The sequence below is a fragment of the Lepisosteus oculatus genome, chromosome 14, assembly GCF_040954835.1.
Source record: "Lepisosteus oculatus isolate fLepOcu1 chromosome 14, fLepOcu1.hap2, whole genome shotgun sequence".
NCBI lineage: Eukaryota > Metazoa > Chordata > Actinopteri > Semionotiformes > Lepisosteidae > Lepisosteus > Lepisosteus oculatus.
Window position 1 is genome coordinate 50381843 of NC_090709.1, and position 16300 is coordinate 50398142.

Consider the following 16300-nt stretch of genomic DNA (forward strand, 5'->3'; position numbering starts at 1 on the left):
TCATCCTGTAGGTGGAGTAGTTGGATTGTTTGCTTGTTTTGTGGAAGCAGTGTTTGTTTTGCAGTTTACGAAATGGCAACTTTTGGATCCCGCAAGAATGCTGTGCGTTTTGAGGTTTTGGATGACCTCTTCATGGATCGCATGCAGTTCAGTAGAAAAGTGTTGCAGAAGGAACTTGGCTTTGAACCTCGGCACTTGGATTTCATCTTCGCTCTCCCAGGTCAGAAAGCATTTGAGGTTGTTTTTGCTACCTATTCTCTGTTTGAACGATGTGTGGATGTGTTTGAGGCAAAAAGAGGGAAAGTTCCTGCCCTTGAGAAGATCAACTTGCAGCCTCTGACACAGAGAGAGAGGAAAACAGTGCATGTTGTTATGTTCTCGAATCTGGCAAAGACGGAGGACATTCAAACCTGGCTTAACCAGTACTGCACCGTCCACCATGGAACTGAGGTTAGAGATGTTGACAGTATAAAAACAGGAGGCAAGGAAATTCGAGGTTCGTTTGCTACCGGACAATGTAAATGGAGGCTTAAGGCACCTGCCCTCTACAATCCGGCTGGGCACCTGCAATGGCTATGTTTTTTATGTGGGACAACCAAAGGTGTGTCAGCGCTGTGGTGCTGTGGGACACCTGGCATTGTCCTGCACTGTGAAATGCTGCAAGACCTGTGGCAAACAGGGACATTTATCCTCTGACTGTTCAATGCTGCCAAATTGCAATTTATGTGGCTCGGAAGGACACGTTTTTAAGAACTGCCCTCACGCCTACGCCAATAAACTCAAAATGAGAAAGGATGAGGCAGTGCTTGTTTCAGCCAAACCGGCCTGAAAATCCAAAGCAAACAACAAGTCAAACAAAGAACCCTTGTTGGACAAAGACTCTCAGCCTCCAGCCAGGATCAGTCCTGCTGTGGCTCCGGGGCCGGTGGAAGAGAAATCCACTACGCCCCCACAACTGCAGACTGCACCAGACAAGCACGAGGGTTTGAAAACCCCCGAGAACAGCGAGGACCCCTCCCCCACTCCTGCTCCTCAGAACGAGGGCCAGTGTGGGGCCCCCCGGTGAAGCGGGTCCAGCGAGGATACCCAGGATTCAGCAGAGCTGCTTTTCTCAGACTCTGCAAGTCCTACAGATGCCCTCCTCTCCTCCATCCAGTCCATCACGGAGGATCTGCAGCAGCTGGTGGGTGAGGGGGAAGAGGAGACTGGTGCATCGGCTGCACCCCTTTCCCCTCAGTGCTCCCAGGAGCTGGACTTGAGGAAAAGGAAAAATGACTCTGTTTTCTCCCCGAGCGAGGAGGAAGGAGAGCATGGTGATGGGGACAGCTGGAAACACTGCACCCCTCCCTCTACCCCCTTCCCTGAAATGGACTCCGTGAACGCTATTACTGCTGCCACCCTGATGAAGGCTCATTCAGAGGATGGCTGGCAGGAAATTGGTAAGAAGAAAAAGAAAAAGAAGTAAATCAAGAGAGGTATAAAAGCTTTGAAGATAGGTGGGATAAAGGGCCTTCTGATTGGTCAGGGGACAATAACAACAGAACCTCTGGCGTGGCCATTCTTTTCAAAGGATGGGCATTCAAATTGAAAAGTATTCAGAGGGTCATAGATGGCAGGTTGCTGTGTGTGGATGTGGAATGGGGGACCGTTAACCTGCGTCTAATCAATGTGTATTGTCCTACTGACGTTGGAGGAAGGGTGGAGCTACTCAAAGCACTCTCTCCCCTATTGTTATGTAGCACAGACGTGATAGTGGGAGGGGATTTTAATTGTATCTTAGAGCACACAGATAGGCAGTCTAGCTCTCCGATAAAATTGGATTCCAGCTCACTAGCCCTGCAAAACTTAGTTCAAGACTTTAAACTCTCAGACACATATAGATGTATATATCCCACAATAGCAGGATATACATGGTCAGGGAGGAATAGCAGCTCCAGAATTGACTATTGCTTTGTCTCAGAGAGAGTGAAAGTTGTTGGGGTCACTCTTCAGCCTGTCCTCTTCTCAGATCATCAGGCTTTAGGGTGTAGAGTGGAACTCCAGGGCGGGACTGTCTTTGGCCCAGGCCTCTGGAAACTCAACACAAAGCTGCTAGAGAATGAGGGGGTAGTATCCCGCTACAAGGAGAAACTATCACAGTGGCTGTCCTTGCAGTGTCTGTACGAGTCAGTAGGAGAGTGGTGGGAGGAGGTGAAGGTGAGGACAAAGGCCTTTTTCATGGATGAGGGAAGGAAGGCTGCTGCCAGACGGAGAAGAGTGCTAGCCAGGAAACAGAGGCAGCTGCAGCGTCTCTACACGAGACAGTGGCTTGGATGTGCTCGAGGATATCACCCTTTTAAAAAAGGATGTCCGGAGCATAGCGGAAGAAAGTAGTCGAGGAGTGCTGTTAAGAAGCAGAGTGCAGTTCTTGGAAGAAAATGAGAAGTGTACTTGCTTCTTTTTCAGGAAAGTGGTAGGCTCCAAGTCTGTCATGGAAAGTGTAGTTGATGAGGAGGGAAGAGAGAGAACAGAGCCGAGTGCTATCCTCTCCTGCATCGAGGCCTTCTTGTCACGGACGTCCAAGGGGACTAACCGTGGGGAGCAGGAGGGCGGAGAAAGACCCATATGCTTAGCGGCGATACGGGAAAAAGGCCCGGGCTCATTAGTGCAAAGAGTTCAGGAATGCCGTATAGAAACCTGTGCCCTCAGGGAGCGGACGTGGGGCGCCCTGGTGCTAGGCGTGTCTCAGGACATCCGAACGTCAGTGCTGAGCGAGGACAGAGTGCAAGACCCTGAAATATTTAGCCAAGGGAAAGAGAGGGACAGGAAGGACAGCAGACCAGAAACTAGGGACAGGACAGAGAAGGACCGCCCTCTGGCTGCAGAGGGCGTGACACTTCTACTCAAGACTGTACAGCTCTACAGAGGTAAAGGATGAAGAAATTCATTTTTTTACCTCAAAGCTAGAAAACGTTTTGAGTGAAGAAGATAGGGAAGTACTTGAAGGGGATTTGACAGTAGAAGAGCTGAGAGGCTATGGAGAGCTTACAGAAGGTGAAAACGCCGGGTGCTGACAGGCTCCCTAAAGGGGTGTCTGCTTTTACTACTTGCACGAATGAAGGCAAAAAAAAAGCCAATCGATGTGAACGAACGGCGCTTTACAGAAGAGTACTGCCTGACTGGATCGTTGATGAACGACAGAGGCCACTCCGACCTCTTCTCGGTTTTCTTCAATGACTTACTAAGGATCTTCTTCACATTCGCCCATGCAGGGGAAGCCAGTTACACCAAAGCAAACGCAGGAAAGTGCATTTCAAGCAGAGACCAGGAGGGACTTGTTTACACCGACAGTGGGCGGAGAATGGAACAATGCGCCCAGCCCTGTTGCTGGAGCCGATTCTTGATGAGCTCTTGGGCTCACTAAGAGGCCCCCGCTGGATGCTAATCTTTCTGTTGTTCTTGCAGGTCCTGCGCTGCTTTTGAGCCGACAGAGCTCGTCCTGGTCGCCGGTTGCCGGCACAGCCCAATTGCAAATGATCGGCTACGCGTACAGAAGGAACGTGCGTTTGGTACAAGAGTGCACGAAGGCACCGGAAATACATTGGGAACAAATGACCGGTTGCTCAAGACCTCTGTGAAGTACAGGAGCGTGCAACACGAGGCTGTTTCCGCCCGGTCTCGAACCGGGGACCTCTCGCGTGTTAGGCGAACGTGATAGCCGCTACACTACGGAAACCTGCAGGGACTGCTGCTGGTGTCTCGCTTGCGTTTCGGGCTGAGAAAGGGACGCGTCACTTTAGGAAGGGGGTGCTGGAGAGAGGAACAAAGGGCGCGATGAAACAAAATGCCGAAACCCGGGATCTTTAGACCTTCAGTCTAACGCTCTCCCAACTGAGCTATTTCGGCGGTGCAAAGAGCACACAGCCACCTGCTCCAGCCTTCCTGTGTTGTGGCATGAGCGCACCAAGAGTAGCGGGAGAGTGTTGCAGGAATGTCACTCAGAAGGAAAGCCACCCAGTTGCGCCCTCTGAGCTCTGTCCAGCGCATCTTCCTCGCATGGACTCCTGCCTGCGACGGGCAGGAAACAATTAGCAAGAACAGAACGACACCCCATGGGTGTCTCATGACCGCACCTTAGGTTGTGACACGTGCAGGTGTGAGGGGTTGCCAGGCTACTTTGGAGCAGAGCTTGGGCGGAGGGGGGGCGGGAAAGCAGACAAAGAGGTGACACCTCAAGGTCTGCACGATCACAGCTCTCCGCCGCCCCAGGCTTCCGCTCGATAAGCTACTGGACACACCCGCCCCTCCTCACACAGACCGTGGAAAAGCCCCCGAGTGGGAGGGCTCTCTCTTCCTCCCAGGAGCTCTTGGACACGACGCACAGACAGGGTGCGGGGAGCCGCTGCCTGCAAACACGGCTCCAGGAAGGACTCCACTCCGCAGGAGCCGCAGAGCAGAGGAGATGAGGGCAGCTTAGCTCCTGTGCAGAGACCTGAGCTGTTGTTGCTGTGGATGCTGTCTTTTCTGCACTCGGGGTAGGAGTGAATGTTGAGTTGCCCTTAGAAATGAAGCAGAGCACTTCAACGGCACGGGTGTGTGTGTGTGTGCGCCCTGGTGATTCTGGGAGACAGATCGAACCTGGGCTAAAAGAGAGGGGGCTTAGCCCTCTTCCATTTGCTAGTTCAAAGTTGTACAACCCATTTGTATCTGCTAGGCGGCGCAGTCATCGTGCACAAAGAACGCTTTGAAAAGCGTCAAAGGCAAGTCATTCCGAGTTGGTCGTTTGTGTTTTCCGTTCAGACGCGAAATGCTGAAATGATCTCTCGGCTCCTCGGTTGTCATTTCTGCTCCGTAAAGGGATCACAGCACGCGTCGGCTTCCAGCATGCTGGATCGGGACACGATGCCGGGGGTTGGAGAGAGCGATGTCTTCCTCGTTAGTATAGTGGCAAGTATCCCCGCCTGTCACGCGGGAGACCGGGGTTCGATTCCCCGACGGGGAGTAGCTTTTCTTTCACCTCCTTAGAGAAATGACTGCCTTTCACTTCTCTGTTTTCTTTCACAGCGTCGTGCACCTTTTCATTGCTCTCGCTTTCAGAGCCTCCGCACGGCAGTCGACTCGACATCAGGAAGCACATTGAAGTGAAAGCAGGAAGCGCTGCGACATGCACTGTGCAGATCCCGCCACACTAAGAGGTGAGTGGGTCTGTTCGATGCACAAAGAACGCTTTGAGAAGCGTCAAAGGCAAGTCATTCCGAGTTGGTCATTTGTGTTTTCCGTTCAGACGCGAAATGCTGAAATGATCTCTCGGCTCCTCGGTTGTCATTTCTGCTCCGTAAAGGAATCACAGCACGCGTCGGCTTCCAGCACGGTGGGTCGGGACAAGATGCCGGGGGTCGGAGAGAGCGATGTCTTCCTCGTTAGTATAGGACCTGTCACCTGTCCCCACCTGTCACGCGGGAGACTGGGGTACATCAGGACGCGCATTGAAGTGAAAGCAGGATGCGCTGTGACATGCACTGTGCAGATCCCGCCACACTAAGAGGTGAGTGGGTCTGTTCGATCACAGCGCTCGACGAATCCCCAATCCCCTTTTGTGCCTGGCGACAAAAGATGTCTGTTTCCGCCCGGTTTCGAACCGGGGACCTTTCGCATGTGAGGCAAACGTGATAACCACTACACTATGGAAACGATGGTAAGACGTGCCCAGCGGCCCAGTGCTGAGCTTCGCCAATGCGATTCAGCTGCTTCCAGTGCCTTTATTGGAGTGCACTGATGGACCGTGCTCTCTCTCCAGAGACCAGCACGCCTGTCATGGACAGAGCAAGAAAGGCGGCGCCACATTCTACAGCCCTCTCCACGCAATCGACGAAATCGGGCTACTGAAGTGGAGAAAATCGCCTCTCCAGAAAGTGCAAATATCATCTTGGAGACTATAAATCCTATTGCCGAAGGTCAGCCCTGTCTACCAGAGTAACCCTCCCACAGCGATGATCAGCTCGTCTCACACGCGAGAAGTTTCGGTTGGAAACAAGCGCCCCCTCTTCTCGCACGTTTTGCACGTTCGAGTAGTTTTAATGCGGCTCTTTCGTACACGGTGCTGATCTTTTGGAAAGCAGGAGGCAAAACCGAGTCGAACCGCCTGGGTGAAAACCAGGAACCCTAACCGCTAGACTATATGGCAGCGAACAACCATGCTGTTCCCGGCATCATGCAAGCAAACTACATAAATATGAGAAAACACGCAAGAGAGTTGTCACTCAGAGTGTCGAAGGGTCGATGTACACTGGGGCTCAGTTGAAATGCAACGTCAGGACTTTTCCGAATTATGTCACACGAAGAGAGCACAGCCCTTTCCGCCCTGCCGCGTGTGTCTCGGTAACTCGCTGTGATCGTATAGTGGTCAGTACTTTGCGTTGTGGCTGCAACAACCCCGGTTCGAATCTGGGTCACGGCAGAATAGGGGCGTCTGCTTTTACTACTCGCACGAATGAAGGCAAAAAAAAGCCAATCGATGTGAACGAACGCCGCTTTACAGAGGAGTACTGCCTGACTGATCGTTCATGAACGACAGAGGCCACTCCGACCTCTTCTCGGTTTTCTTCAATGACTTACTAAGGATCTTCTTCACATTCGCCCATGCAGGGGAAGCCAGTTACACCAAAGCAAACGCAGGAAAGTGCATTTCAAGCAGAGACCAGGAGGGACTTGTTTACACCGAGAGTGGGCGGAGAATGGAACAATGCGCCCAGCCCTGTTGCTGGAGCCGATTCTTGATGAGCTCTTGGGCTCACTAAGAGGCCCCCGCTGGATGCTAATCTTTCTGTTGTTCTTGCAGGTCCTGCGCTGCTTTTGAGCCGACAGAGCTCGTCCTGGTCTGTCGGCACAGCCCAATTGCAAATGATCGGCTCCGCGTACAGAAGGAACGTGCGTTTGGTACAAGAGTGCACGAAGGCACCGGAAATACATTGGGAACAAATGACCGGTCGCTCAAGACCTCTGTGAAGTACAGGAGCGTGCAAAACGAGGCTGTTTCCGCCCGGTCTCGAACCGGGGACCTTTCGCGTGTTAGGCGAACGTGATAGCCGCTACACTACGGAAACCTGCAGGGACTGCTGCTGGTGTCTCGCTTGCGTTTCGGGCTGAGAAAGGGACGCGTCACTTTAGGCAGGGGGCGCTGGAGAGAGGAACAAAGGGCGCGATGAAACAAAATGCCGAAACCTGGGATCGAACCAGGGACCTTTAGATCTTCAGTCTAACGCTCTCCCAACTGAGCTATTTCGGCGGTGCGCAAAGACCTCAGCCACCTGCTCCAGCCTTCCTGTGTTGTGGCATGAGCGCACCAAGAGTAGCGGGAGAGTGTTGCAGGAACGTCACTCAGAAGGAAAGCCACCCAGCTGCGCCCTCTGAGCTCTGTCCAGCAAATCTTCCTCGCATGGACTACTGCCTGCGACGGGCAGGAAACAATTAGCAAGAACAGAACGACACCCCATGGGTGTCTCATGACCGCACCTTAGGTTGTGACACGTGCAGGTGTGAGGGGTTGCCGGGCTACTTTGGAGCAGAGCTTGGGCGGAGGGGGGGCGGGAAAGCAGACAAAGAGGTGACACCTCAAGGTCTGCACGATCACAGCTCTCCGCCGCCCCAGGCTTCCGCTCGATAAGCTACTGGACACACCCGCCCCTCCTCACACAGACCGTGGAAAAGCCCCCGAGTGGGAGGGCTCTCTCTTCCTCCAAGGAGCTCTTGGACACGACGCACAGACAGGGTGCGGGGAGCCGCCGCCTGCAAACACGGCTCCATGCAGGACTCCACTCCGCAGGAGCCGCAGAGCAGAGGAGATGAGGGCAGCTTAGCTCCTGTGCAGAGACCTGAGCTGTTGTTGCTGTGGATGCTGTCTTTTCTGCACTCGGGGTAGGAGTGAATGCTGAGTTGCCCTTAGAAATGAAGCAGAGCACTTCAACGGCACGGGTGTGTGTGTGTGTGCGCCCTGGTGATTCTGGGAGACAGATCGAACCTGGGCTAAAAGAGAGGGGGCTTAGCCCTCTTCCATTTGCTAGTTCAAAGTTGTACAACCCATTTGTATCTGCTAGGCGGCGCAGTCGTCGTGCACAAAGAACGCTTTGAAAAGCGTCAAAGGCAAGTCATTCCGAGTTGGTCGTTTGTGTTTTCCGTTCAGACGCGAAATGCTGAAATGATCTCTCGGCTCCTCGGTTGTCATTTCTGCTCCGTAAAGGGATCACAGCACGCGTCGGCTTCCAGCATGCTGGGTCGGGACACGATGCCGGGGGTTGGAGAGAGTAATGTGTTCCTCGTTAGTATAGTGGCAAGTATCCCCGCCTGTCATGTGGGAGACCGGGGTTCGATTCCCCGACGGAGAGTAGCTCTTCTTTCACCTCCTTAGAGAAATGACTGCCTTTCACTTCTCTGTTTTCTTTCACAGCGTCGTGCACCTTTTCATTGCTCTCGCTTTCAGAGCCTCCGCACGGCACACGACTCGACATCAGGAAGCACATTGAAGTGAAAGCAGGAAGCGCTGCGACATGCACTGTGCAGATCCCGCCACACTAAGAGGTGAGTGGGTCTGTTCGATCACAGCGCTCGACGAATCCCCAATCCCCTTTTGTGCCTGGCGACAAAAGATGTCTGTTTCCGCCCGGTTTCGAACCGGGGACCTTTCGCGTGTGAGGCGAACATGATAACCACTACACTATGGAAACGGTGGTAAGACGTGTCCAGCGGCCCAGTGCTGAGCTTCGCCAATGTGATTCAGCTGCTTCCAGTGCCTTTATTGGAGTGCGCTGATGGACCGTGCTCTCTCTCCAGAGACCAGCACGCCTGTCATGGACGGAGCAGGAAAGGCGGCGCCACATTCTACAGCCCTCTCCACGCAATCGACGAAATCGGGCTACTGAAGTGGAGAAAATCGCCTCTCTAGAAAGTGCAAATATCATCTTGGAGACTATAAATCCTATTGCCGAAGGTCAGCCCTGTCTACCAGAGTAACCCTCCCACAGCGATGATCAGCTCGTCTCACACGCGAGAAGTTTCGGTTGGAAACAAGCGCCCCCTCTTCTCGCACGTTTTGCACGTTCGAGTAGTTTTAATGCGGCTCTTTCGTACACGGTGCTGATCTTTTGGAAAGCAGGAGGCAAAACCGAGTCGAACCGCCTGGGTGAAAACCAGGAACCCTAACCGCCTTACTATATGGCAGCGAACAACCATGCTGTTCCCGGCATCATGCAAGGAAACTACATAAATATGAGAAAACACGCAAGAGAGTTGTCACTCAGAGTGTCGAAGGGTCGATGTATACTGGGGCTCAGTTGAAATGCAACGTCAGGACTTTTCCGAATTATGTCACACGAAGAGAGCACAGCCCTTTCCGCCCTGCCGCGTGTGTCTCGGTAACTCGCTGTGATCGTATAGTGGTCAGTACTTTGCGTTATGGCCGCAACAACCCCGGTTTGAATCCGGGTCACGGCAGAATAGGGGCGTCCGCTTTTACTACTTGCACGAATGAAGGCAAGAAAAAGCCAATCGATGTGAACGAACGGCGCTTTACAGAGGAGTACTGCCTGACTGGATCGTTGATGAACGACAGAGGCCACTTCGACCTCTTCTCGGTTTTCTTCAATGACTTACTAAGGATCTTCTTCACATTCGCCCATGCAGGGGAAGCCACTTACACCAAAGCAAACGCAGGAAAGTGCAATTCAAGCAGAGACCAGGAGGGACTTGTTTACACCGAGAGTGGTCCGAAAATGGAACAATGCGCCCAGCCCTGTTGCTGGAGCCGATTCTTGATGAGCTCTTGGGCTCACTAAGAGGCCCCCGCTGGATGCTAATCTTTCTGTTGTACTTGCAGGTCCTGCGCTGCTTTTGAGCCGACAGAGCTCGTCCTGGTCTGTCGGCACAGCCGAATTGCAAATGATCGGCTCCGGTTACAGAAGAAACGTGCGTTTGGTACTGTTGTAACAGAAGGAATAAGGTTCTTGATCCCAAGATGAAGTAAAACAGATGAGTTTATTGCATGCAAGGAACTATAAAGCCGAAGTCTTGTTTCCCGCAAGAAACAACAAAACCGAAGTATTGTTCGATGTGCCGGTACAAACTTTTAGGTTATATAGTCCTTGCTTGCTGCTTCAGACGTCATTCAATGTTATGGTAAGGGGTGGGGTCATGGTATTTGGCCAGTTAAGAGGCCCTGGCCAAATGGTCAGTCTAAGATTATGCCCCCAGGGGGTTCCTTGTTCGCATCTGGAATCCTTATCAGTTAACCCCCTTTCCTGCCATAAACCCCTGTTGCTTAGAAGTCTAATTTTCAGGCAGAACTGACTTAAGTTAACCCTTTTTACATCTTATCTCTTACTTCATTCCCCCCTTATAAAATATGGCATACGTCAGGACTGCCTATTTTTACACATACAATGTCAGGGCAGATCTTTCCTTTTTAGATGTACAGGCATGCATTACCATGACATTGTGTGTTCCACAGTTACAACAATATGTTATTGATGTTTTTGTACAAGTGATAGTTACAATTATACATATAAAACAACCCTAATCCTACAAATACATAAAGTCCTACTCCAGGACCCAAACGCAGACCTCAGCCATGTGGAGATCTATCGTCAGGATCTTGGAACAGCAATACTGACCCAACTCCGATTATAATTTTTTGGCTTATAGATATGCCAACACCCGGAATGTATTGATACCATATCCCCAGAAATGCTCCTCAGGCCTAACAAGCACACTGTTGGTCTTAGGAAACATCAGACACAGAAACGGTAACAACATCCTTCTTTCTGTTCACTCAGTCTCTGGTGCCGTGGGTCGGTGAAAGTGCGATACGCGGATCCAGCGATCTCATCCTGTCACTCAGATGGCACAGTCAGTAGTTGGTGGCACTTGATATGGTCCCTCCCAGCAGGATTGCAACGTCTGGCAGGGTATCTCTTCTTCACCTACACCCACTCGCCAGGTATCCGGTCGTGTCTCACCTCTACTGGAGGTCCCCAAGCGTCCGGCACCTGTTCACGAGCCCTGTGCACTGCTTCAGTTAACAAACCTACAATACTTTAATAGAGAGTTAGTTAATTCATCAGTGCGTTAGCCAAACTTGGCCTCCAGGGAGTTTCTTTGGCTGCCCGTGATGATCTCAAATGGGCTCAGTCTCACAGTTCTGTTTGCTCCAGCCCGCAAACCGCACAGGACTGCAGGTAGAGCATCTACCCACGGTGTTCCTTCAGTTGATATTTCCTTAGTTGGTCTTTCAGACTGTGGGTGATGGGGGCAATGTGACTTCTAACTTACCCCTAGTGAGGCAATTACAGCCTGGCACACCTTCCCAGTGTAGTATGCCCCTAGATCAGTATCCAAGGGGAAGGGCAGTCCGTACCACGGGATCATCTTTGTCATACACTTGGGTATGTGCCAGCCCACATCCCATCATTATACAACCCCACATTTTTACACATTTGTTCTAACCACTATTAAACATCTATTAAAGCCCTCAACCTGAATTCTCCCCTTTCCCCAATAGAGGTTTCACAGGGGTCTCAGACTCCCGCTCTCCCAGTGCCGCTCGTCTGGCATCTGCATCTGCATGGTTGTTACCTTGAGTTACTGGAATTCTTTATTTATTGTGTTATTTACACCTTACTCAAGCTGCTTCTGTCGGCAGCTGTAAAACTACAAATCAGTTCAGAGACAAGCCCAGTATTCTTAACTGGAGTCCCTGCCGTTGTGAGAGAATCCTATTTCTCCATAGCCATCCAGAATTGTGGCCTACATGCAACAAATACATACATTATATACATATACAGTAACCCTTTGTCCACACTTACATATAAAGGAATGGTTGATCCATCTGAGGAAACCCCAGTCTCAGCACCTGTAAGAGAGCTTGTTTCAAATTATTACAGGCGGCTTTTGCTGCTGGAACCAAGGCAATCTTGTCCTTGTACTGCACTCCCCCCTTAAGCAGATCTGTTAAAAGTTGTGCTCACCCCGTAAAAACATTGCACCCTGGCCCTGTTAAAATTCCACAATGCTCGACACAAAAGGGCCTTATTATAACTGCTTAATATTAGACACTCTAAAGCTGAAGCAACTCAGACTTGTGGGTTTCCTCGTCAGGGGAAGAACTCAGAATACCATCAACATACTGAGTGATCACAGTCAGTTGAAGCCACGTGATACCCTGTTCTGGATAGTCATTCTTTGTAATGCATAATATTCCAACCCAATAGATCTGGGATAAAACCACCCATTAAAATCTGGTACTCGGCAAGTAAAACCTGCTGCCCCAATACTCCTGTGGCTTCCTGCCGTCTCCCCATATACATTACTCTATAGCACACTGTTGAACAGAGGAGTGAAACAAGCAGGACAGTAGTGCTCCAGTATCCCCTAACAGAGAAACCAACACTCCATTAACAATACATTTTTATCCACTGGACTGGGACAGACTTAGGGAGGCTACAAGGGATTTACAGGATCTAATCGTTAGGTAAACAGATCTTCTCACAAGACGTTATTCTCCCCAGTCTCGATTCTAAACCTACAGCGTTTCAGCATGTCTGGTTTTGAGACATTCGAAAAAATCCAAATTGTTTCCACTATTGCAACTAATTGTATAAAAATACAAAAACTGTTTATCTAACTACTTTTACGTCCACCTGTACTGTACTTATAAGTTTCAGACGCTCTTATATTTTCCAATCTCCTTACAGATGCAGCCATTCAAAGTGCGCGGTACAGACACGTACCGGAGGTAATTGGCTACAGCGTCGTGCATCGTGACGCGCGATGACGCAAAATACCGCGGTGCGTGATTGGTTGACCGACAGGGGCACTCGTGGTCCGTTGGTCTGTCGTAGAAAGACTTACTGTAAACGTCTTTACTGTGCCCGTTGTAGATATTGAATTTTACCACTGAAGGGAAATCTTAGTAGCTGAGCATAAAAAGAATAGGAGCTTACTGTAACGCGTGTGAAGGCCATAAACGATATTAATTTTGGAACATAAACATACAGTATATAGCTGGTCTTGGTACTTTAAAGAAAAAAATACACACCAGTATTCCATTTCTCCCTAAACATTGTAAACTTCGAAGTCTTTAACTAACGTGATACCGGAGTCAACAAGCATACTTTTAGAATTTGATTAAAAGGGAATATAATATGGAATCGCGTATCTCAAGAATTTAATAACGGTATGATTATATCCATGTACTGCGACAGGGCTCTGTAGGGCTGTTTCGCCTACGGGTTCATGCGAGCTGTCTTGTAGCCCACTGGTCTAGGTGCGTGACTACCAACTGGCAGGTTGTGTGTTCAAATCCAGCTGGTGCTGGACTTTTCATTTTTATTTATTTATTTTTTAATCGCGTAACATAAACATATTACCGTATGCAAACTGTACTGTATACAGTATGAATATGTATATTTAATGTCTTAACTGTGCCCATTTAAGTATTGAATATTCATATCTAATTTACCACTGAAGGGAAATATTATTACATGGGGATTCAGTTGTCTGAAAAAACGCGTTTATTTCGGGCTGAAAAACACGTTTTGAAAAGTGTGCTGTTACTGCCCCATAACTTACATGGGGTTGACCAAACTTGCAGAAACATGTTTATTTCTGCTGAGAAACACGTTTTGACCCTTTCTGCACACTGGGGTTAAGAGCTGAGTGTGTGGGCTCTTCTGAGCATAAAAAGAATAGGAGCATACTGTAACGCGTGTGAAGGCCATAAACGATATTAATTTTGGAACATAAACAGACAGTATATGGCTGGTCTCCGTACTTTAAAGAAAAAAATACACACCATTATTCCATTTCTTCCTAAACATTGTAAGCTTCGAAGTCTTTAACTAACGCGATACCGGAGTCAACAAGCATACTTTTAGAATTTGATTAAAAGGAAATATAATATGGAATTGCGTATCTCAAGAAATTAATAACGATATAATTATATTCATGTTGCAAAAGAACTGCAACGGACATAAAAACTCCCTTGCTTTTAACAGAGCGTTCCATAATTTCTAACTTCGAAAATGCCAGGTGAAAGGATTTGTAAACATATTTTGTTAAAGCAAGTCAGTTTTTTCCGCAACATATAAAATACATTTTTCCAAGAAAGTTTAGCCTTTGTCACTAATGAAACCACTAAATAAAGACATAAATATAGAAATCTTAAGATTTGTTTTATTTAATGTTGGTAGCAGGATGAACTGTCAGAGTGTATATTTTGTTGCAGAGTTGCTGCAAGATGTTAACAGTGAAAAAGGTATTTAGAAATGAGTTATTTCAAGATGAAAAAGAAAACATACACGAAACATGGTTTCATTATGACCAGAATCGGTCTTGAGATATTTTTAACTTGATTTACAGTATTTGAAAGGTATGTCTTAACACCGATACTACAGTGCTTAAGTACTGCTCACGTATATGTTTCTAGGTTTATATTATGTATTTCATACGGTCAAATTACTTTTTGAGCAACTAATAAGAAGCGCGAAACGGTATGTGTTTTAGTTTCGTTTTGTGCTGGGACCTGTGGATTGATTAGAGATATCAAGTACATACAAGTCATTTTTTAAATGTTGTAGTTCATCTTGAAAAAATGTTACGAGTACATCATCTATCAACAATTACACAGGTTCTGTTTCCATATTGCGGATTTTGGTTACGTAATATTATTTTCTAGATTTCACGTTGTGAATATATGATTTGGGCAAACAGAGCCGCAAAGAAGTACATTATTGGTTGTTGTTTTTTTTTTGCAGTTTTATCTAGAACAAGTGATGCTTAAACCTTTGTCTGATTCTTGTGAAACTATCCACACTACAGTTACAGTACCTAGGAGTTGACTTCAGTGATGTCACTGATGGGATGTTTCTAAAAATCCATCCTCTGTAAAACGTCTTCTCTAGTTGTCCTGCATATGTATTCGCTAATGAAGCTGTGTGTTCTGAGCCTGGATCTCTACATTTCTGTATGAACCAGCTTAGAGGGCTAAAGACAGCTTGTGTTTAAATTGAGTGTAAGGCAATTTATGCTTCTAAAGTCATGGTCAGCATTTATTTTTGTACTGTGCTGTAAACTTGTTCTGTTAAAGTCACATTATTTTATAGCGTTTTTATAGCGTTATCAAATCCAGTGGCGCTGTGTGTTAGTTTCCTGACTCCCATGTCACATGGTCTGTGATTGAAACCTGTAAAACCGGTTTAATTCGTCACAGCCAGCACTCTTCAGGTGTGAAGGTCTTCTGCTCAGAATGAAACGCTAAAATGTTTGTGTATTTTCTAATGGTAGTGGGGGCAGGGTGTGTGGGAACAGGTTTGGTTGAAATTGCATTGGAGATCTATGTTCTTCACACCTGAAACATTTTCTCTGAAAGCATTTTCTTTGCAGTTTAACCGATCTTGTTACAGCATTTTACAGTTTACTATTATTAACCATATTAATTTTAAGTGCTTAATGTAAAATCTTGTAAAAATATATTTTCATTGTTCAAATATACATTAAGTCTGACTATCATATAATAAGTTAAATACAAAACTAAAGAAAAAATAGGGTTAAATATAATTCAAAATATTTTGCTAACAATGTTAACTGTTGATGAATAATAAAATGTATTAACTAAGGAGTAGGATGGCACAGTTGTTAGTATGTTTTTTGTTTTGTTTCTTTTTCATAAATACAACAGTAGTACCTGATGTCTCAGTGGCTTTCAAAATTAAATTATGCATGCAAACCTGTGAACTAGAAAGATAACTAAGATATCCATCCATTATATTCCATAATATCCATGAAATATATGGCGCTGAAATATGTGTAACGCAGTGGTGGCAGCTGTATGATGCAGTGGTGGCTTGGCACGGTGAGGTGCCCTGGCAGCTGTATGATGCAGTGGTGGCCTGGCACGGTGAGGTGCGCTGGCAGCTGTGTGATGCAGTGGTGGTCGGGTATGTAGAGGTGTCGTGCGAGGCATGCTTTTTGCACGCATGAAGTAAATCCCACGATCGCTTTTGAACTTGGACAAAGTACTTCCAAAGGAGCGCTATGCGCAAAGATTTAACAAGCTCAACCCCCGCCGACGATTTGTTGTGAAGAAGCAGAACATTCAAGTTTCACAGACAGAAGCAGCACGCCAGCACAGCCAACATTAAAACGGAGGGCACACTACGATTTGCATTGACACAAAAGTGATCTGGGCAGACGTCGTTCCCTGCATAACGCAAAAAGTGGCAAAGCGCTTTTGGGTTGAGAGGACGCAAGAAGGTTTTTGTTTTGTGCCTTGATG

General features: G+C 48.0%; 6 non-coding genes across 6 annotated transcripts; 1 reads left to right on the top strand and 5 right to left on the bottom strand.

The window, feature by feature from the left end:
* Positions 1-3642: 3642 nt before the first annotated feature.
* Positions 3643-3715, bottom strand: trnav-aac (transfer RNA valine (anticodon AAC)). The gene has a single exon. It is a non-coding gene; the product is annotated as a tRNA-Val (tRNA).
* A 1194-nt stretch (positions 3716-4909) lies between these two features.
* trnad-guc (transfer RNA aspartic acid (anticodon GUC)) lies at positions 4910-4981 on the top strand. Its single transcript has one exon. It is a non-coding gene; the product is annotated as a tRNA-Asp (tRNA).
* A 616-nt stretch (positions 4982-5597) lies between these two features.
* Positions 5598-5670, bottom strand: trnav-cac (transfer RNA valine (anticodon CAC)). Its single transcript has one exon. It is a non-coding gene; the product is annotated as a tRNA-Val (tRNA).
* A 1339-nt stretch (positions 5671-7009) lies between these two features.
* On the bottom strand, positions 7010-7082 carry trnav-aac (transfer RNA valine (anticodon AAC)). The gene has a single exon. It is a non-coding gene; the product is annotated as a tRNA-Val (tRNA).
* Positions 7083-7191: 109 nt separating this feature from the next.
* On the bottom strand, positions 7192-7264 carry trnaf-gaa (transfer RNA phenylalanine (anticodon GAA)). The gene has a single exon. It is a non-coding gene; the product is annotated as a tRNA-Phe (tRNA).
* A 1362-nt stretch (positions 7265-8626) lies between these two features.
* On the bottom strand, positions 8627-8699 carry trnav-cac (transfer RNA valine (anticodon CAC)). Its single transcript has one exon. It is a non-coding gene; the product is annotated as a tRNA-Val (tRNA).
* Positions 8700-16300: the final 7601 nt, after the last annotated feature.